Source organism: Cebus imitator, unplaced genomic scaffold (assembly GCF_001604975.1).
Source record: "Cebus imitator isolate Cc_AM_T3 unplaced genomic scaffold, Cebus_imitator-1.0 Scaffold445, whole genome shotgun sequence".
Classification (NCBI taxonomy): domain Eukaryota; kingdom Metazoa; phylum Chordata; class Mammalia; order Primates; family Cebidae; genus Cebus; species Cebus imitator.
Window position 1 is genome coordinate 697,727 of NW_016107760.1, and position 7,422 is coordinate 705,148.

At 45.6% G+C, this 7,422-nt stretch overlaps 1 protein-coding gene across 1 annotated transcript in view; it reads left to right on the plus strand.

Moving 5' to 3' along the window:
• Positions 1-2,994: 2,994 nt before the first annotated feature.
• LOC108291061 (A-kinase anchor protein 17B) overlaps positions 2,995-7,422 on the plus strand; it is a 29,203-nt gene continuing 24,775 nt past the window's right edge. The window contains exon 1 of the mRNA XM_037732351.1: positions 2,995-3,270. The gene's annotated coding sequence lies outside the window, so the exon portion shown is untranslated. The remainder of the gene's footprint in view (positions 3,271-7,422) is intronic.

The window sequence follows — 7,422 nt, forward strand, 5'->3', positions numbered from 1 at the left end:
CTGGAGACTGCACTTTTTGTTGTTTCTTAGGTAAGTTGTTTTTTCAGTGCTATCAGTAACATAGTAAATCAATACTATGTTACACTTTTCTAGTGCTGTATAACACATATTTTGTTCAGATTTAGAAGGAAGCTTACAGTATATGAATCCCTTGCTACCCGATTCATTTCTAGTGTTGATTTCCAAAAGTCTAGAATAGGATGGCAGTATTTCAAGTTATTGAACACTTCAATAATTTGCTTGGATTTTTTTTTTTACCACCTTAAAACTCGATAGTAAACAGACATTACTGATTTGGGAGTTATAAAGGATTTATGACAGCAAAAGTTAAAAATTTGTTTTCTTTCTAATATTTTGATTCTGTTGTCACTTTGTTAGAAAAAAAATGATAATTTTCTGTCCTGTGTATGAATATGGGCCATAATAATATAATTGGGTATGCGCTATCAAATTTATATTCTCCAAGAAAAAGCCACATCAAATAAAAGAAACTGCTTAAGCCCTTTTTATCTTTATTTTGCAATATTAGAGGAAATTTTAAGCCATGTTGCTTAGTGTTCTTTAAGTTTTATTTTTCTAAATTTTAATGGTGTCTTACACTTATGATGTATTTAACTTACATGAAAATGTAGATGTTTATCGAATTTTGGTTTTGGTAAGGCTTTTCTAAATATAATTTAAGTAATAAAGAATTATTATAAGAGTAACAACTAGGATTAGAATTCTTTTTAGATTTCTCTCTGTTCTGTTTGCTGATTACATCACTTAGAGTGACATTGTATTTTGAAAATACATATCAAATGATAGCATAACAGGGTAGTTGTTGCTAAATATTTTGTGTAAATCTTAAAAAAATAGACTAATTTTTCTGATAATCTCTTTGTGTAACTGGTAAATTCAAGGGTTTTGTCTCACTTCAGGAAAGGCTTTTGATTAAAAGATGAAATTGAAGAATAATGTCACTGACATTTATCAAATGCTCACAATGTGCCAGTCTCTGGGTTAGGTGTTCCAAATACCAACGCTCAAAATAACATTGCAAAGGATTATTCTCATTTTGCAAATGAGAAAATAGTGGCCCAGAAAATGAAGTCACTTGCCCAAGCTGTGTTACAAACCTAATAAGTGGGAATAAATAGATTTTGAACCATGATTTTTTTTCCCCAGACATTGGTAGTAATAGGTTTCCAAGTCAGTTTTGTTGGTGTTATTTCTATTTTTGTTTTTATTTTTCATTGTTGTTGCTTATGCCCAAAAATGAAATAAATGATATACATTTTCATGTATATTGTTTGAAACAAAAGCTCTGGAAATATACTAACAGAAATGTAACTTATTGATAAGCTGAATTCCGTTTTACTTTTTACCAATAGCATTAGACAAGAAAATATTTCACTAAAGTAATTAAGGCACAAAATTATTAAGATTCAACAACAACAACAAGCTTTAGATGATAAGTGAAGCATTTTTTCCTTTGTTATTACTTTAATATATCCCATTTGGAGCACTGGAGAGCCTAAAATACAAATTAACGTAATGATTAGCTGCATAGCATCTAGAAACTAAATTGCTCAGGTTCGAATCTCAGCTCTTGTTTCTTAGTTGCTCATGTTAGGCATGTAGCTTAAACTTTCTATGCCTCAGTTCCCTCATTTAAAAAATGGGGACCAAAATGGAATTTCTGTCATAGTTTTTTTTGAGTTAGTACTAAATACCTTTATACAGTTTGTATATGTAAAACCATTTTCATGGTGCCTAACACAATAAGGAATAGCTATTAATTTTTCAGGTCAATTTAACTGAAATGATTATGTATACCGTCTCAATGAATAGAGATTTGTTTTATATTGGATGGAATATAAGAGATTAAATGATATAAAAATATTGTTATATTTGATTTTATTTTAAAGAATAACTCAAAATATTATAACCACATTAAGCTATATTTTGTAGTTTTAATTATATATTAAAACTATATTCTATAGAATGGGCCTTGTTTTATGGAAGTCAAGAAAGTGAATGCTACCTGAAGGAGCTCCACCAGAGAAGCCAAACGTCTAGACAAGAGACGTGTCCATCCTGGTCTCCTCTGTGCAGAAGGGTCTATACTCAGGAGTAGGGTGGGGTGGGGTGAGGTGTAAAGGATAGACTCAGTTCCTGCCTTTCACTTTCAAGAGATATAAAGGAATTAAATTCAGAAAAGAGCCTTGAATCCAGGTCTTTAGAGCAAAAGAGCCTGGAGGAACGTGTCTGGAATTGTGTTCAAATTGTTGGACCACCATGGGCAGGAGAGACAAGGCTGGCTTTGCATGTTCTCAAAGGGGCAGAAGTGACCAGAGGACCGTTTTCACTCACCCTCAAGCCAGGAGGTCGGAGACCCGAATGGGGTGGTCCGTGGAGCCAGTGAGTCCGTGGAGCCTCCGAGAGCAGGCCCCAGAAATGGAAAAAACAGGGAGGCGATAGTCAGTCGATGGCCTTTGCGGTTCTTGCTCACTCTGTGATGTGTAAACTTGGCCAAACGGGTGGCCACTTCTCAGGAATCCCACTTAACGGATGAGGTGAACAATATCACCTCCCTCGTTAGTTATATACTTGTTTATTCGAAGGAAATAGGTCGGGTGGGGGTTGGTAAGCCAGCTGAGTTTCAGCCTCTAAAGCACTAACTTCGTGGGGCCTGGGGGTGGGCAGCCTGCGCAAAGCCTCGAAATCTTCGGGAGCAGAGGCGCATTGAGATAAACTCTGGCTTGGCCTTTGCAGCATGAGGGGGTGGGGTTACTGGAAGGGCTTCCCCAGAAGGTGGTTGGCCCTGGGGAAATCACGGGGTGGGACGAGTCCATCATTGGTCCAGCCTGCAAGGTGAGGGCGGGCTGCGAGCGCGGCGGAGCCCATAGAGCGCAGCCCGCGCGCGGGCAGGAGAAGCCGGAGTCACGAGCCGGTACGCGGCTGAGGCGAGCTCGCCCCAGGGGGTCGAGGGCCTCGCGGGGCGTTGGCACGGGGTCGTGCGCCTACGTGGTTCGCTTAGATACGGCGAGGACGCTTCTGCGCGCAGGGAGTTCGACGCGAGCCATTCTACAGCTGGCCTCGCGAGCGACAGTCGCACGGGGCGACGTGGACTGTTGACGGTTACGACTGAGGCGGCTGGAGGGAGGCGAAGACGGCGGCGTCGGGGTCGGCGGCGGCGGCAGCGGCAGCGGCGTCGGCGGCAGCGGTCCGGTTATCTCAGTGGATCCCAGAGTAGAGACGTAACGGTTCCTGAGGAAACGGTCCCCGGTAAATGCCCTCCACTCGGTCCTCAGAGAAGGTAGCCACGTTCCGCTAGGTCGCGGCCAGCTGGCCGCCCGGGCCTGCCCGAGCAGTGGGTGCCTCTCGGACAGAGCCACCCTGAGCCCTCGGTGGGGACTGGGGAGGGGCTGCGCCAGAGCCCTGAGGTGGCCCGCTTGTCCCCGCAGAGTCGCGTTTTCCAGAGTAACGCCTACGCTCTTCCAGGCCCACCTGCTCTCACCTCAGACCCCGCTGCGCTTCCTCGGGGCACACCAGGCCGCTGTTCCCGCCAAGGTCGAGGCATTCCTCAGGGGCACGTTGGCAGTGACATCCCGCCAATGTTAACTGAAGGTGCCCTCACCTGCCAAGGGCCCGTCATTAGCAGGGCTCTGCCGCCGCCGCCCCCTTGATGACCCTCGTCCTTGGCTTTAGGAACTTCTCAAGAGACTGAGTCTCCGCTTGAGGTTTCCAGCGCGGGTGGATGAAGACGGTTTGAATCTGACTGGGATCTGCTCACCCACAAGGCTGTCGGGATGCGATGTCTTGTTGGGTTGGTGGGCAGAGACGTGAGGAAAGAATACAGTTGGGGAGGCCCATGCTGTCGGACATGCCTGCCATACCCGCACTCGAGGACATCTTAGTCGTGGTCCTTGGGACCCGTGCCGCCTTCTGGTCTCTTGCTTTTCGTGTTTTTATTTAAAGTCGACCATTACAGGAGGGAGAATTTTATTGCTGCTGAGGGGTAATCAACGTGTATTGGAACGCTGGGTGTCAGCATGGGAAACTGGTTACCCCTTGGGCCTGTTCTTGGTGTCTTTTCTAGACTGAGAATGTGATCTCAAACGTCATACCCATTTTGCCCCGTTTTCCTGCCTACCTCTGATCTAACTTTGGAATCTCAGGCTTTTGACAGCGTGAACTTGTGGAGTGCAATTGGTATGCCTCACTCTTCATGCTGAGAAAACCGTTCTTTGGAAAAATATGTTGGGGAGGGACTTCACAAGAGACCCAAGTTGCCCTGTAACTCTCTCAAATTCTGGTTGTTTGCCTTTTGAAGCATGTGACATTCCAGCACTCACATTTTTCTGTGCTCGGTTTTTTTGGGGGAGGGGAGAGAGGCCAGGGGAGGCCTTCAAAGCATGTAGTAACCTGAAGCATGGGGTAACTTCCATGAAGGCATTTTTTGCTTCAACCTTGTGGAGTACGGAGGAAAGTGACTAGTGGAATACGCCTGCTGGCAAAGGCGCCCAGAGGATCCCCACTGCCACACGCATTAGGATGGATAGGGCTGATGTGAGGTGGAGTAACACTAGGTGGGAGGGGGACATGGCCTGCAGAGTCCATGTTGGCTTCTGTAGTGGCTTTCCATTTAGTCCCAGTCAAAGATTATACCTGCAGTGCGGGCTGTTTGTCCAAGTTCCCATCATGCACTGACATGAAGAGAGTGGCCTTTGCTGGCTTTATGTGTCATCTCCACCCTCAGTAAGAAAGGTGAGGTATAGAGGTTAGAGAACATGGAGGTGATAATGGTGGTGGTGGTGGTGATGTGTGTGTGTGTGAGAGAGACTTATATTTTAAACAGTGAAGCAGCTCTCTGCCACTGAGACTGGCTACAGGTTTATCTTCCCAGCATGCATTCCTGCCTTTGCTAGAGATAGACTTTTGCTGAGCTATTTCTGAGCCAGGGCACTGGTAGTTGTCCAACTCTCTGATTCAGTGTACACTTGGGTCCGTGGGTTCTATGTTATATCCAACATGCTCCTAGTACTTTAAGAAGCTATAAAACCAAGCTGTGGGCTGAGGCGGGCTAATGCCTGGGGCACAGTCAGAGCAAATGTGGACATCGTGGAATCCAGCAGCCCTTTGTTCCGAAGAGACAACCTAAGGGCTGGAACACTTCCAGAAGAGGAGGAAGGTCAGTGAAAATTGAGTAGTCATAATAATGAGCATTTACTGAACACTTACTGGAAGTTAAGTACTTTACTTTCATCATTTTATTTTATTTTATTATTTATTTTTATTTATTTATTTTCTTTGAGATGGAGTTTTGCTCTTGTTGCCCAGGCTGGAGTGCAGTGTCACAGTCTCAGCCCACTGCAGCCTCTGTCTCCCAGGTTCAAGTGATTCTCCTGCCTCAGCCTCCTGAGTAGCTGGGATTGCAGGTGCACGCCACTATACCTGGATAATTTTTGTATTTTTGGTAGAGGCAGAGTTTCACCATGTTGACCAGGGTGGTCTCCAACTCCTAACCTCAAGTGATCCTCCCGCCTCAGCCTCCCAAAGTGTCGCGATTACAGGCGTGAGCCACTGTGCCCATTTATTTTATTTTAGAGACGGAGTTTTGCTCTTGTTGCCCAGGCTGGAGTGCAGTAGCACGATCTTGGCTCACTGCAGCTTCCATCTCCCAGGTTCAAGTGATCCTCCTGCCTCAGCCTCCTGAGTAGCTGGGATTACAGGTACACGTCACAAGAGCCAGCTACTTTTTGTATTTTTGGTAGAGACAGAGTTTCACCATGTTGGCTAGGGTGGGCTCGAATTCCTGACCTCAAATGATCCACCTGCCTCAGCCTTCTAAACTGCTGGGATTACAGGGGTGAGCCACTGCGCCTGGGCACATCATTTTATTTAATCCCACCTGTAAGATAGGCACTATTTTTATCTTCTGAAGCTCAAAGCGGTTAGGTAGCATGCCCAAGGATCTTGCCAAGCTAGTCCGTGGCAGAGGCAGGATTTGAACCCAGATCTGCTTGACACCAGACCTTGAACTCAAAAGAATTTTGGTTTTTACTGTCTCAGAGAATGTTGCATAAAAGAGGTGAAATGGAGCAAGGTTTTGAAGGGTGAGTAGGCTTTAGATGAGGAGAGGAAATATTTGGATTAGGGCATCAACATCTTTAAAGGAACTCAAGGAAGACTGGCCCAACTAGAATGGGGGATGGACACAGGGGTGTGATGAAAATAGAGCTGGCAAAGTAGGGTAGGGTCATGTTTTGGAGAGCCTTGAAGGGAAACTGATCTGAAGCAGTAAGAAATGGGGTATGTTGAGAATTTTTGAGCAAGGAAGAGCATGACAAAGGCAGTATGAGTCACCTGGTGTGACCAGCATGTGCCTCTCTCATCCTTTCTTGAGAACCTTCCCCAATAATAGCACATTTAGCTGTTGTTTTTGAATTTCCTGAACCCCTAGTGAGTAGCAGACACATGCAACCAAATAGACTCCTGGGTTCATGATGCAGGAGCATGCTAGGGGCCCTGGGTCAAACTCAGCCCTAGGTGGGTGTGCTGCAGCCTGCATAGGATTTGAAAAAGCAATTGAATTAGTGGTCGATATTGAAAAAGCAAAAGAGCTCAATAAAAATCAGGATTTCCAGCTTATCTTGAAATGCTGGAGGGCCTGGTCTGCATTTCACCTGCAGAGGGCAAAGCTGTGCAGAACTGACTTCTTTAGCAGGGGGCGGGGTGCTCTGCTTTCCCACGGTCCTACCCAGTCCCCGGCCCCCGTGCCCAGGACCTACCTGATCCTGTAGGCCCTAGGCCCCTGCTCAAGGGAAACAAGCCCCCACCTGTAAAGTTTCACATTCAGGATTAGCTTCTTGTCTTATTGTGTAATTAGGAAATTGTCAGACATGCAGTGGAACTGTCTCTGTGAAGGAGGAATAATCTTAACACATAGGAATGCTGCGGAGCTCATTGTGGAACATTATCCATAGATGGTAGCTTTCCTTGGGCCTGGGGCTGAAAGTCTGCTCTGCTAGGGCCCCAAAGAGACATTCCGGTGGGCCTCGCTGTTCTTCATCCTTTACTTGCAGTCAGGTATTCTATTTGCTGAATAGTTGAGTTGTATAGGATTTGGGTCAAAATGATTTTAAAAAGTCGGGGAAAATAAAAACAACTCAGAAGTGACTACCTAAAAGATAGCATGTTAAAAATATTAATCTGGGCTGGGCGCAGTGGCTCACGCCTGTAATCCCAGCACTTTTGGAGGCTGAGGTGGGCAGATCACAAGGTCAGGAGTTCAAGACCAGCCTGACCAACATGGTGAAACCCCATCTCTACTAAAAATACAAAAAATTAGCTGGGCGTGGTGATGCACACCTGTAATCCCAGCCACTCACGAGGCTGAGGCAGGAGAATCGCTTGAACCTGGGAGGCGGAGGTTGC